This window comes from Budorcas taxicolor, chromosome 4 (assembly GCF_023091745.1).
Source record: "Budorcas taxicolor isolate Tak-1 chromosome 4, Takin1.1, whole genome shotgun sequence".
Classification (NCBI taxonomy): Eukaryota; Metazoa; Chordata; class Mammalia; order Artiodactyla; family Bovidae; genus Budorcas; species Budorcas taxicolor.
In genome coordinates this window covers 105,567,802-105,582,555 of record NC_068913.1, presented here as the reverse complement: position 1 = coordinate 105,582,555, position 14,754 = coordinate 105,567,802, and the positions used below count along the sequence as shown (strand labels likewise).

The 14,754-nt window shown below is 42.1% G+C and overlaps 1 protein-coding gene across 2 annotated transcripts in view; it reads left to right on the top strand.

Annotated features, from left to right (window-relative positions):
• Nucleotides 1-14,754, top strand: part of DENND2A (DENN domain containing 2A) — a 98,314-nt gene that overhangs the window by 18,169 nt on the left and 65,391 nt on the right. The window contains exon 1 of one of the 2 annotated variants that reach the window (XM_052638510.1): nucleotides 11,471-11,572. The exons of the other annotated variant lie outside the window; for it this stretch is intronic. The gene's annotated coding sequence lies outside the window, so the exon portion shown is untranslated. Of the gene's footprint in view, nucleotides 1-11,470; nucleotides 11,573-14,754 lie in introns of those variants that run through there. 2 annotated transcript variants of the gene reach the window in all.

Here is a 14,754-nt window from a genome sequence, read left to right as displayed (position 1 = left end):
CTGTTTTAATTATAGAGGCTTTATAGTATGTGTGAATATCTGATAGGGCCAGTCACCTCTGCTCCTCAGTTTTTTTATTTTCCTATGTTTTCTTAGCTCTTCTTGCATATTTGGCAATCTGGTTTTAAAGAGTTCAGTGTCCTCCTGAAAGGTCCTGTTGGAGGGTCAGGAGTGAGTTGTGGTTGAGCTGTCTTTTGGACCTGGGTGTGTAAAACCAGTAAACTGGTTTTGTAAGATTCTGTTTTCTTTTAAATTCATAAGTATTGAAGGCTTCTAGTGGCTGGATAGCACTCATATTCCCTGAAGCTCCAAAAGAGCAATTCAGAACACTTCAGTTGAAGGAGAATATTAAAACTTGGTGAATTTAGATAAAAGAGTATGTGAGTTTTCTGTACTGTTCTTGCAGCTGTTCTGTAAACTTGAAATGCTTTTGAAAAAAAAAAAATTAATGTCGTCCTGCTTCTGGTACCATTTGGTAAGCATTTTCAGAAACCTGTACAAGTTGTGTTCAGATTCTGCCTTAGTTCCTATCTCGATTGACTCCTGCGAGGAAATCTAGCAAATGAGTTAGGTGTCATTCCTTAAAGAATCAGTGCTGCTTTTCATTTAGTGGCTTGTCCTTCCTTAAACATTTAGCCATTTGAAGATTATGCAAACATCTGTGCTTTTCATCCATACACCCCAAAGGAAATTCAGCCCACCCTCTAAGCCCAGATACGCAAAGGAACCTGCTGTCACCTGTTTTGTTTATCATATCATGTTTTGTATTAGAGACATTTGTTTTCATCTTTTTTCTATCAGCTTTTTTTGAGATTTAATTGACATTTGACATTGTGTACTAGGGGCTTCCCTAGTAGCTCAGATGGTAAAGCATCCGCCTTCAATGCAGGAGACCTGGGTTCGATCCCTGGGTCAGGAAAATCCCCTGGAAAAGGAAATGGCAACCCTCTCCAGTATGCTTGCCTGGAGAATTCCATGGATAGAAGAGCCTGGTGGGCTGCAGTCCATGAGGTTGCAAAGAGTTGGACACAACTGAGCAACTAACACACACATTGTTTAAAGTATATACTCGATGATTCGATATATGTGTATGTTGTGAATGATTGCCATATTCGATTAGTTAACACATCCATGACCTCACACGGGTAACTTTTTTTGTTTGTGTTGTGAGAACATTTAAGATCTACTCCTCTCTTAGTATCTTCCAAGTATGTAAAACAGTATTGTCATGTGAATGATATGACATTCACAGGATGAGGATGAAAGCTCTCAGAGGGCAAGAAAAATGATTTATTTCACATTTCCCCTAGTTTCACTTAGTTCCCTGTGGGAAGTAAACACTAATAATTGGAAGAATGAATTACATGAGTGATTTCCCTAGTAGCCATAGGTTCCCATATAATCTCTTTGAACCCAGTGAAAGAATGGGAATAACTAGGAATAACTAGGAAGTGGTTATTGGAGACCAGGATCCAAGTCTTGGTGGTCACTAAGAGAAAGGAGGTAATGAGAATACAGTACCACTTATCCTTCTGTTCAGGAGATACTGTGGCAAAGCCAAACAAGTAATGAAGTGATGGGCTCAGCTGAGACCCATGCCCTGCAGTTGTGGTTGTGGCTGAAAAGCAACTGTGTGGCCTGTTGGGAGCACCAGGGCAGACCAGACACCCGCAGATAACAGCAAAGTTTACGTTTTTCCCCTGTTATTTACAGTAGTGATAATGTTGTTTAGTCACTAATGCGAGTCTGATTTTTGCGACCCCATTGACTGTAGCCCACCAGGCTCCTCTGTCCATGGGATTTCCCAGGCAAGAATACTGGCGTGGGTTGCCATTGACTTCTCCAGGACATCTTCCTAACCCAGGGATTGAACCCACACCTCCTGCATTGGCAGGCAGTTTCTTTACCACTGAGCTACCAGGGAAGCCAATAGTGACAGTAATGCGTGTGTGAGCTCAGTTACTCTGTCTTCTTTAGCTCTTTGCGACGCCATGGACTGTAGTCTGCCAGGCTCCTCTATCCGTGGAATTTTCCAGGCAAGAATGCTGGAGTGGGTTGCCATTTCTTCCTCCAGGGGATCTTCCTGACCCAGGGATCAAACCTGCAGCTCCTGAGATTCCTGCATTGCAGGCGGATTCATTACTTCTTGAGCCATCTGGGAACCCCCATGATAATGTATGTTTATTACCAAAACATTGGAAATATATATATATATTTTAAATATAGATAAGTGAGCAGAAAAAAATTAATATTTAAAGTTTCTTCACTGATGACAACTACTGTTAATCCTTTGTTATATTTCCTTCCAGTCATATTCTTACATGTGAGATTTTAAATAGGAATTGATTTCTTTTCCCCCCACCACCCCCTTTAAAAACATGTTTTATTCATATGGTATGCAAACTTTTGGATCTTGTTCCTTTTGGCTAACATCACAACATGAACATTTTTTCCATTTAGTAATACTTTTTTTTCTTTAACTTCTTAATTTTCTTTTTAAAAATAACAGCTTTATTGAGATATAATTCACATATAGTTCAATTTACCCATTTAAAGTGTACACTTTAATGGTTTTTAGTATGTTCACAGAGTTATGCAACCATTATCACAATCAATTTTAGAATATTTTCAGTCCAGAAAGAAACTCCAAAGTCATTAGCAGTCACTCCCCTTTTTTCTCACCCACCCACTTTGGGCCTAGGCAACCACTAATCTACTTTCTATTTGTATAGAATTATTGTAGTCTTAAGCACAATTTAATTTGCTTCATAATATTTTTCATTGCATATATTATAGTTTATCATTACATTGCTTGACACGTGAGTTATTTGTAGTTTTCAGTATTTTAAATAAGACAGTCATGAACATTTCTGTGTACATTTTTCCATATACAGGATTATTCTTTAGGTAGACTCCCAAAGTACAGAAATGTAGAATCACAGAACCATGAAAAGAGAAGCCCTCAAAAAACCCTTCAGTCTCCCTTCCAGCTCACTCAGAAAGTATTTACTAAATTCAGCATGGTGTAAAACGATAAAGCAATTGCTGATCTCAGAGAGCTTAACAGCACCCAGAATAATGAGCTAGAGTCTAACTCGCATCTGGTTTAGATAATGTAATATGAGGCCATGGAGATACTGTCTAAGGAGCACCAGACTTGGGCTCAAAATGTAGACTCATTCCTGGTTCTGTCACTTAAGAGCTGTTGTATGAACTTAAACAAATGACAGCTTCCCTCAGCTTGATTTCCTCCTCAGAAAAATGGTAGGAGCATTGACCTTGATTTCTGTAGAGGTTAGAAATAAGAGGTGGCTTCTGACCTAGCCAAACACAGAAGGAAAAACAAGTTTAATTGTTTGGGAGCTGAAAGAAGTTAGAACCTGACTGTTCCCAGTTTGGTGACCTGTAATACCTAAAAGCAAAAAGAAGTGTACTTTTTTGTTTTAAAAAAAAACTACATACCTGAATCCATATTTTAAACCATATTTTGGCAGTATTAATATATTTTATAACCCTCATAATTCCTACTGTTACGGTTTATGGCAAACTCACACTAACTTTTTCTAGACAGGTGACATGAGTAGTAATGAAGCCTTGATTTGGGAGGGCTGACGCTACTAAAATCTTATACGCACAGTAGTTTAGTGTTCATGGCAAAATGGCCACATAATTGTACTTTTTTGCTTTTTATCCCCCACAAAATGGTGAAGCCAAAGACAACATATGGAAGTATTTCCACATTGTGAGTGAGTGAGGGGAAATGCATGATTTGCAAATATTGTCAAGTGAAAAATGTGTTTCCATCCTACTAAGGTGGCCAAATATATCTCTCTATGTAAGAATGTTCTGCAGATGTGAAAAACTCCTTCCCGGGTTTACTAAAAATGAGAACAGTAAACATCTTTTGCTATCTCTGGTCTCAAGAGCATCACAAAGTGTGGTCTAGTCTACAGGCTCAAGCCCATAAATTCCCATTGGTTTCATTTGTCACAAAACAGACAGGTGTGGGTCAAGAAAATACTGATCAAGTTGTTCAAAATAAACATTATTGTCAGTAACTGGGTATTCATACCCATAGAAAGTCTTAAATTACTCAGATCTTGCTCTTGATCTTGAGGCCACCCCTTAGAGTAAAAACAAGCTTTGTTGTTGACGCCTGCCTATATAGGGAGGATCTATGAAAGAGCATCTTGGAGCATTTACACCTGGGCTCGAGGGACAGGAGCAACTTGCTGTATGCTGATAATGCCTCCATCAGATTTCAGAGATGCTCTGAAAAACAAGGGCAAACAGACACAGTGGAGTAAAAGGCTGCCTTACAGAGGAGAGGGCAAAGGAGAGTAGATCTGTTGCTGACTGATAGTGCCAGTGACTGGAAAATAAACTCCAAGGTTCAACTCTAAGCCTGTGAATTCCCCGGGAAACTTACAAATGCAGATTCCTAGGCCCTGTTCTAGCAGTCTGATTCACTCAGTCTGGGTGGGGCCAGGACTCCTCACTTTTAGCAGCTGTCTCTGCTGATTAAGAAAATAATAGCCTCATGGAGATATAATTCACATACCATAAAATTCACCCCTTTAAAATACACAGTTGTGTTTTAGCATATTAACTATTGCAACCATCACTATCTAATTTTAGAACATTTTCATCACTCTCCTCCCCCTGAAAATCCATACCTATTAGTCATTACCCACTCCCCCCTCATACAGCCCCCGGCAACACTAATCTACTTTCCATCTCGATGGATTTATCTGTTCTGCACACTTCACGTAGATGCAGTCATACAACATTTCTTTTGTGGCTGGCTTTTTCCCACTTAGTATGCTTTTAAGATTCATCCATGTTGTAGCATGTAATAGTCCTTCATTTTTTTAATGGCTGAGTAATACTCCATTGGAGGAGGAAATGGCAACCGACTTCAGTATTTTTGCCTGGAAAATCCCATGGAGCCTAGTGGGCTATGGTCCATAGGGTTACAAAGAGTCAGACAGGACTGAAGCAACTGAGCAATACTCCATTGTATGGCTCGACCACATTTTGTTTATCCAGTCATCTGTTAAGTATAAGAAGATATGGTATATGTGTTCGCTCATTCAACAAACATTCCTTGAATACCCTTACTTGATTTGGGGGAATCTTTGGGGCTCAAAGCAGAACTCCTAGAAACAGGAAGCCTTTGGTTCATAGGAAAGCCATTACTTGGCTTTACCTGGTGTGTGTGCTGAGGACCTGGTGTCTGGTCATGGTGTGAGGCACGGTTTAAGCATTTGGTCTAAGAATGCAGACTGTGATTTTCCCAAATAATGGTCCCTGGGTGTGGTTTTGAGGCAGCGTGTAGGCTTTGGTTTCAGTTATTCCTCATCTATTTCAGAATCCCCCATCTTCTTCCAAATGTGAAAAAAAATTTTTGCTTTTTTTTTTGTGAAAATACTCCCCCCAAAAGCTGTCATGTAAAGAACCAGAGCAGCCTGTTTTAATTTTAAAAATTATTTTTGTTTGTTTGAAGATAATGAAAATGCAGCATCAAGAGGCTCAGGAATGAGCTTCACTAAGCAGTTAGATGCAGCAAGAGTTGTATTATGTGATTGTGTGTGTGTGTTTTCCCTTCTCAACATATTTTCTGAAAGCAGACACCTTCTGGGTATGTTGGCTAATAAGAAAAATGCTCAGGGAGTTCCCTGGTGGCCCAGTGGTTAGGATTCTGGGCTTTCTGCTGTGGCCTGGGATCAATCTCTGGTCAGGGAATTGAGATCCCACAAACTGCTTGATTAAAAAAAAACAAAACAAAACACTCAGTTGAGAAAATAACTATTTTTGTTCTGCTGTAATTGTTATAGTTTCTTCTCAGTTCTCTTGCCTGCTCTTTATAAGCTGATAAAACTAAGTTATTAGGATCATTAAAGCCGAAGAGCTTGTTTTATTTGCAACAGAAATAAAAACCACTGAAAATTTAGTTTTATTAGCATGATAGCATTTATGATGTAAACTGTATTTTTCACTCAGTATCTCAAGTCCATTTTATGAATCAAGTTATATATATATGTTTACCTATACTTTGGAACCGACATGCTAGCCTTACAACACTGAAGGCCTGGGAACATTGCAGTTATATGTATTTTATTCCTCACTTCACCTCCTCCGCTGCCCACATTTATTTTTTTCCTTTGAATATCCCTATACTGAATTTTCAGTTGAGAGATAATTCACATGAAGTTCACCATTTAAAAGTACACAATTTAGGGGCTTCTCTGGCGGTACAGTGATTAGGACTCCGCACTTCCACTAGTGTGGGGGAAGGTTTGATCCCTGATTAGGGAACTAAGGTCTTACATGCTGCCTGACGTAGCCAAAAAATTTAGAAGGTAAAAGTGCACAGTTTAGTGATTTGTGATGTATTCATAGTGTTCTGCAGCTATCATTACTATCTCTTTGCAGATCACTTCCATCAGCCCCAGAAGAAACCTTTACCTGTTAGCAATCATCCCAATTCCCCCTTCCCTGCATGGATTTACCTATTCTGGTCTTTTCATATAAATAAAGTCATGCAATATTCCTTTTTTATCTGGCTTTTTTCACTTAGTGTGTTTTCAGGGTTCAGCCATGCTGTAGCATGTAACATGTAATGACCCTTTATTCCTTTTAACACTGAACTGAATAACACTGAACTGTGTGGCTAGACCACATTCTGTTTGTTTATCCATTCATCGGTTGATTGACATTTCCAGATTTCAATTTTTACTTAAATCACTGTTCTTATAAGATTTGGGGAGGGGACTTCCTGGTGGTCCAGGGGCTAAGAGTCTGAGCTCCCACTTCAAGGGGTCTGGATTTGATCCCTGGTCAGGGAACTAGATCTCTCATGCCACAGCTAAAGACCAAAGATCCCGCACAGCTAAGACCCGGTGCAGCCAAAGAAATTAAATCTTTCCTCCCTTCGCCCCCACCCCATCTCCCTGTGACTTAAACATGTCCAGATTTTTTTTTATTGCAGTCACTGAACCAGTACTATCCAAACTTCTTTTCTTAAGTGACTTTGATAGCACAATTTCTATTGGCCATATATTACTATCATCTCCCTGTTCCCAACATCAAAACCCCACCAGAGCTACAAGGAAGAAGGTTATTACTGTTGGGTGATATCAACAATCAGTAGCAACCTGTTTAATTTTAAAATATCACAAATGGATAATTAATTAATGCCCAGAACAAAATACGAGCAGTGCTTCATTGGAAGAGGCCAGGCCTCGGACCACAAGCAGCGGTCTTCCTGGGCTCCTGGTACTGAAGACGGTGCTGGCTCCAGCAGGTGGATTTCCCACCTGCCTTTGCTGCTCCTTCAGTGGCAGTGAACCAGGGAGAGCGGCAGGTGCAGGCCGGGCTCTAAAGGAGTTACCATCTGCCAGCTGGGGACTCCTCACTTCTTTTCACACAGGGCTGCTCCTCTCCTTACTCAGGCACCCTCGGGTTCTCCTGTAAGAACTGTTCTCAGGGAAAAGATGTGATAAGTCAACTGCCTCCTTCCTGTTTGTGGAAAAACACTTTATATCTCTTTGAAAATCTTGATCCTTTTGGGGGGAAATACTTGTTTTTAAATTAACTATCTCACAGTACTCCAAACCCCCTTCAAAAAAGTGTTTTCAGAGATCAGGCTGAAATTTTAAGCCTTAGTGGGTAAACTTAAAGGGGTTACAAAATAATATCTACTTTTTGATCTACTAACGTCAGTCTGGAGCAGTTAAAATTTTCTGTGGTCTTTTGAGAAATGGCAACCCACTCCAGTACTCTTGCCTGGAAAATCCCATGGACGGAGGAGCCTGGTAGGCTACAGTCCATAGAGTCGCAAAGAGTCGGACATGACTGAGCGACTTCACATCACAGAAACATCTCACTATAATCTCTCTTTTTCTCTTGAAAAAGTAAAGGTAATTCAGAGAAGTAATTAGGAGTAACAGGCTGAGACATTTGAAGGGAGTCCCTAACAGATTAAAAGCTTAGAAGACTCTCCCACCACCTTTTAACTTCACCTGAGCCCGCCAATCAACTTGACATTGAGCCCAAAGAGAAACAGGAGTCAAGAACAGATTTAACAGTATTCCCTTTAACAAGGAGAGAAACAGGATTCAGTTATGGACTAGATTGATAAATAAAATTAGCTGTAGATGTTGGCATTTTAAAAAATATTTTCTTCAATTTGTAAAACAATTTAAAAACTTCTGGAAATGTTCGTATGTACAAAACACATGAACCTTCATGTGCCCATCACCTAGCTTTAAAATTTTGTGTGACATTTTATTCTAATTAAGTTTATTGGTACTAATTAAGCTCATCTAGTGAATGGGAAGTTCTATATTTTTGTGGCAGTTGAATGAGAAAATGTATTACTAGTCATGCATTCGTAATAGCTCCTGCAAACCAGCCTGTTTAGATCACAAGGCCAAATTACCTAGCAAGAAATAAAAGAAACTTTGGATTGTGTAAAAATCACCCGAGGCCTTTGATTTGCCATATTTATGGGTTTGTTGTTTGTTTGTTTTGGCTGTGCTGGGAGGCTTGTGGGATCTTACTAATAGTTCCTCCAACCGGGGATCAAACTCGGGCCTCAGCAGTGAAAGCTCCAAGTCCTAACCACTGGACCACCAGGGAATTCCTTGATTTACCATATTTAAATACAGGTTCCAGGCCGGCCCCAGACAGTTGGTTTTGGTACATTGGATTGGTGCCCAGGAATCTACATGTCTGACAAGTTTCCCAGTTTGACTAGATCAGATCCTCAGTGGACCACACTTTGGAAAACAGTACCATCTTGCAATCCCAGATCTATAAAGTGATAGAGAAGTTTGTCTTCGTAATGTAAGTCGCAGAGTACTCCCACCTAGCAAATTAGGCTAGGCTTGTCACCTAATTAATGACCTTGAAACATCAGAAACAAAAGGCACGTATCAAAGTTTTGCTCAAGCAGTGTTTTCCATTCTCCTATGAATTCAGAAATGTTGGTGAGCTGATTGCTGACTGTGCTCCGGGGTCCATGCCCCGCTCAGTTCCAGCCCCTTAAGCCCACTTGAACTTGCTTCTCAGACGAGGGTATCAGCTGTGCCTCTAGAGACTGTGGTTTTCAGACTGGAAGTTATTATTGCCTGATGGGAATCAAGTTCACTTAAGTCCCGTGTTTTTTAAGTGTGTCTCTGGATCTTTAACCTCAAAGTTCACCCATGGTTCTCTGTGCATTAGACACAGTGGGCTTTGTGCTTTTTGAAAAAGCTGTGGCTTCCTGGGAACTTCAGAAAAACCGTTCCCTTTGGGGAGAAGGGGAATTGTAGGGCTGATGGTGACCTGGCACAGTCCTGGTGCTCTCTTCCCGCGGGCGGATGCCACGCCTTACTCATCTGTGAATCCCCACGGCTTCCAACACAGGGCCTGGCACCTATTCCTAGTGCCACTGAGAGGGTGCCAGTCTGAAAGAAGAGGGTGGGCGGCAAGAGTTGTTAGCTCACCGGAACAAGGCTCCGTTGCTGGGGGCTTGGTCTGTGTGGAGGCGGAGTGCCGACACGCAGAGGGCGGTGGGGAGTGGCTGTTACCCTGAGTCCAATGTGGCCTCTGCCAGGATCAGGACAGAAGAGCAGTGTCTGTCTGCCCAGCAGAGTGGAGAGGCTCCAGAAGCTTCACAGAGTGTCATGAGGGGGCAATGAGTTCCTTTCTGTCCCCCAAAGGCCTCTCAGGACTCTCCTTTACAACAGGAGGGGAGCCCTGGGGCCCGGCTTCTTTCAAGAACCGAGCTTGCTTTCAGCACTGACAGATCCCAAAATGCACAGTGCCACTCTCTGGGAAAGGGGGCAGCTGGGTTCCCTGCGGACCCAGGCCCCAGCTCCGTCCTCCTCCCCAAATATGTGGTTTCTCTTGCTGTTTTCTCGGCTCACCATTTCCTAACCTCCCTCTTTTTAATTTGTTGCCCAGGTGCATTCTTCTTTTTCTCTTTCTCCCTCTAGACTTCCTCTCCTCATTCCTAAGAGTTACATGCATGTCTTAAAGCCTGCCCCTTTGGTTTCTTGGGGGAAGGGGATGCCTAGTCTGGGCCTTGGGGAGCCATGCTGTCACCTGGCAGGTAAACCATCCTGGGAGAGGGGATAGGAGTCTTGGAAATGTGAGAAGGAGCTGGGATCAGGATTCCTGGGAGGTTGAGTTAGGGCTTCCCTGATAGCTCAGTTGGTAAAGAATCCTCCTACAATGCAGGAGACCCTGGGTCGGGAAGATCCCCTGGAGAAGGGCTAGGCTACCCACTCCAGTATTCTTGGGCTTCCCTTGTGGCTCAGCTGGTAAACAATGCGCCATACCGCAGGAGACCTGGGTCCGATCCCTGGGTTGGGAAGATCCCCTGGAGGAGAGAAAGCCTACCCACTCCAGTATTCTGGAGAATACCATGGACTGTATAGTCCATGAGGTCGCAAAGAGTTGGACACGACTGAGCAACTTTCACTTTCAGTGGAGTGAAATCTCCAGAGTCTGAGTATTCTCCAAACCTCTAGTCAAGGAGTCACCCTCTCTCCATCAAGTGGGGCCCCAGTCCCTCGTGGTCATGCTTTACAGAATTGCAGGGCAGATCCTGTTGGCATTTGCCGACGGGTCCCATCTTCCTAGCCACGTCCACCTAAGCCATGCTCATTTGTCCAGAGTTCTGTAGGGACTTGCTATTGACGTAGTACATTTAATCAGTTACTTCAGTTCATTTGGATGTCAGACCCTGAAGTTTTATAAAACTGCTGCTTCTCAAAAAAACCCTGCTGCTTCTCCACAGAGATGGCTCCTTTGGTACCCATGTGGTCCTTAGCATGTTGCAGGTTCGAGATGTGCCGTGGGAAGCCTGGCTCTGCTAGGACCATCTCCTAGTTTTCATAGACCAGACAGATGACCTAGTGGCTGAGCATTTCCCGTTCCTGTATTCTGAGCCTCTGAGAGTGTCTCCACGCAGGGCTCTAAAGCCAAAGACAGTATAGGTTTATACCCAGCGTCAGGGCAGCGGAAGAATAGAATAGCTGTGTGTAGGCATTGCCACTTGAGCAGGTGGTTTATTTCTTGTTTCAAATTAAGTAACAACTCTTTTCTTTGGGGTCTGACTGAAGCGACTTAGCAGCAGCAGCAGCAGCACATTGCTGGTTCTTACAGAGCCTTGAAAGAGTGTCAAGTTGTGCTGGTATTTGTTTTACTTTCTTAGGTTACATGTTTTCTAAAAATTTTTGGTTACTTTTATCTAAAAGACACACACACATGCTTGCACATATGAGAAGCGTTGGCATGGGGGCTGAATCTGGGTGGACCTCGGATTCTGTGCCTCTGACCCCACCCCTCTCTGCATTGGGAATTCTATACGGTGCAACCCTGTCACCCCCTACTCCAGGGTGGAAGCCGCCAGGGATAGTTTGGGGTGTGGGCCCTGGATTGCCTGCCATGCTCACTGAGTGTGCCCCCCTGTTCCCCCAGGCAACTCAAAGCTCCTCTTGGTGTTGACATGATGACTGTGCAGGCCAGCCAAGGGCAGCCACAGCTGGACTGAAAACCTGGGCTACGAATTGGCTGACAAGTAAGAACTTTTCTCCCCCATGACTGCAGAAGTTGGCCCAGATTCTCAGTCTCCTTCCTTTTTCCACTGCCTTTCCCTCCTCACGAACCCCACCTCCCTGAACTAAGGAAGCTTTCTGATCTAAGTCATTGTGATGAGCCCCCTCCCCTGTAAACCATCTCCATGCCCTGTGCTCAGTCAACAGCACAGGACCACAGTGGTCAAGGAAGGTCTGGCTGATGCCCAGGGTCCACTTTGGGCCTTATCCCCATGTATGCCTTCCAGTCCAGGGTTTATTTTTCTTTTTTAAAAACTTCATTTTCTTTATTTATTTTTAGCTTTTTATTTTGTATTGGGGTATAACCAGTGAATAATGTTGTGATAATTTCAGGTGAACAGCAAAGGGACTCAGCCATACATACACATGTATCCATTCTCCTCCAAACTTCCCCCACCCATCCAGGCTGCCACATAACACTGAGCAGAGTTCCCTGTGCTTGCACAGTAGGTCCTTGTTGGTTATCTGTTTTGTTCAGGTGTTTTCATTATTGTTGAGCCCTAAAGCTTTGTAGCTGCACCTGTCCACATAGCCTTTTTACCCATCTTATATTAGCAGGGTTGTTTTCTCCCCAGATGGAGCCCTTTCCTCCGGTACCCTGTCTCACATTCTGCAGGGGACTTGGCAGTCACTGAGCTGTTCACAGATCACTGAGCTGTCCACAACTGTGCACCCCAGTCCAGAGCCCCTTCAAGGGTCACAGAATCCTGGAAACATGAACCAGAGAAGTTCTTGGGTCCAGCAAACATGTGCAGAAGGCACTCTGCCCTGGTTTCATCATCCTTCCCATTGCTGCTTGAGCTTTGTAATTCCAGGGTAGTTTTCTAACAGACTAGCCTTTTTTTGTCTTCAGTTTTTAGATGGACCCTCAGTGATTGTAAAGTCACTCCAGATGTTTGGGATCTTAGACAATAGCTATAACTATTACAATAGCACTAGTTACCATTTATTGCTATCAAGACTTACAATGTATGCTGTACTGGGGGTACTTTACATATATTAATGCGTCCTTTCACTCAACTTATTGACTACCTGCTATGTATTGAGCATAGTGAACAAAATAAATTTGGCCTCTGCACCAATAAAATTTCAGTATTCTCATTGTAAGGTGAAAAAAATGAAACCAAGGTCCAAACCCAGGTCCCTTTAACTCCAAAGTCCTATATTCATCTACTGTCAATATTATTTAATAGTACATATGATGTTAATGATTATATATTATATCATCAGTTCTCACTAAGCGTGAACTAACTTGAATTGTGTTTTTATGTGTCCTATCTCTTCATCTTGCCTCTAGACAGTAAGGGCAAGAAGTTAAATTTCTGGCTTTGGAATTCTCAGTAGAATAACTAACTGATTCTAACTCTGATTCTGACTAAAATTTGAATTCATGCTAATGTCCTCAGTGGTGACAGAACTGTTAAAAAAGTGTTTCTTTTTTGTAAGCACTCTGTTATGAATGGTAATTGATTATTTAAATAAGGAAATCTGCTTTGATAGCCATATTTAACATATGAAAATTTGTTTGCAATTTCACAAGTTTCTGATTTATGCTAAGCAACCAAGAACAACAACATAATTTACATGTTAATATCTCAAGCCAGGAAGAAGTCTTTATATAAACAACCATTAGTCTCTGGACTAGAAAGCTAGATAGTAACAGGATGCATGAAATTGCTAGTTACTCATCCCTCATGTGAACCTTAGCTGGAGTTTCCAAGAGCCTGTGTATTTTGAAAACATGCGCCATGAAGCCGGTCCATGCACGCTTGCTCTTCTTGGCACATTTAAGGTCACTGTGCTCAGTCATGACCTTTGCTGGTGGAAGAAATGCTTTGCATTTCAAAACACCGATACTCTCACGCTCATTGTTGTTGTTCAGTCACTAAATCATGTCTGACTTTTTGCAGTGCCGTAGACTGCAACACACCAGGTTTCTCTGTCCTTCACTATCTCCCAGAGCTCAAACTCATGCTCATTGAGTCGGTGATGCCATCCAGCCATCTCCTCCTCTGTCACCCACTTTTCCTCCTGCCTTCAATTGTTCCTAGCATCAGGGTCTTTTCCAGTGAGTTGGCTCTTCACATCAGATGGCCAAAGTATTGGAGCTTCTGTTTTTCTTTCTAAATAGTTTTTAACATCTTCGTGGCACTAACTGATCTTCTAAAGTCACATTTGGAGGCCTATATCCCCATACATTTGTGTTGAGTGAGACCTTTTTGCAGTGATGGAAATTGTTTTCTATTCCATCCAGTATAGTAACTGTTAACCACACGTGGCTACTGAGTTCTTGACATGTGGCTGCTGCAACTGAGGAACCAAAGCTTTGATTTAATTTGATTTTACTTTAAATAGCCACATGTGGCTCGTGACTGCCGTACCAGACAATGCAGCTCTAGGCCATGCAGGGAATCTGAATCTGTTCGTTTACTCGCTTATTCATGCAACAAGTGTTATTGACCACCTGCTCTGCCGGGTGTTGTTAGGGGTGCTAGGGTTGAAGCGATAGACAAAACAAAACGATCCCTGTCCTCCCAGAGAAACCAGTCTAGTGGGGTTCACATTCTAGAGGAGGTTCCAGTCAAATGCAGCCAATCATTGTGGCTTTACCCACTCAAATCAGGACAATTTATCAAGCCCAGAATTAGGGAAAACTTCATGACTTATGACATTTGTTTTAATTTTTAAATAATCATTCCAAAGGATTTTCTGTTGGTGTAATCTTCTATCTCATGAAACTTCTATTTTCATTGGGAAAAAGCTAACAATAATGATAACACACCATTCTAGATACTTAATATGAGCTAGCTTGCTAAGTGTTTATAGCCACTTGGTAGGTATGTTTATTGTTATTCCCATTTCACAGATGAGGAAACTGAGGTTTAGAGAAGTTAAATAGCTCAGCCAAGGTCACACAACTGGTCAGTGGTTGAATTAGGATTTATACCCACATCTATTGAATGCCACAGTCCAATAGCTCCTTTCATTCTGTTTTGCTGTCCACCCAGGAGAAAAGCATAAAGTGATTTTTTCAATGGTGGTTTCAATGTTTGTGGCTTGCAACTAGTATTTAACATTTATATCTGAAAGTGAAAGTGAAAGTCACTCAGTCATATCTGACTCTTTTTGACCCCATGGACTGACT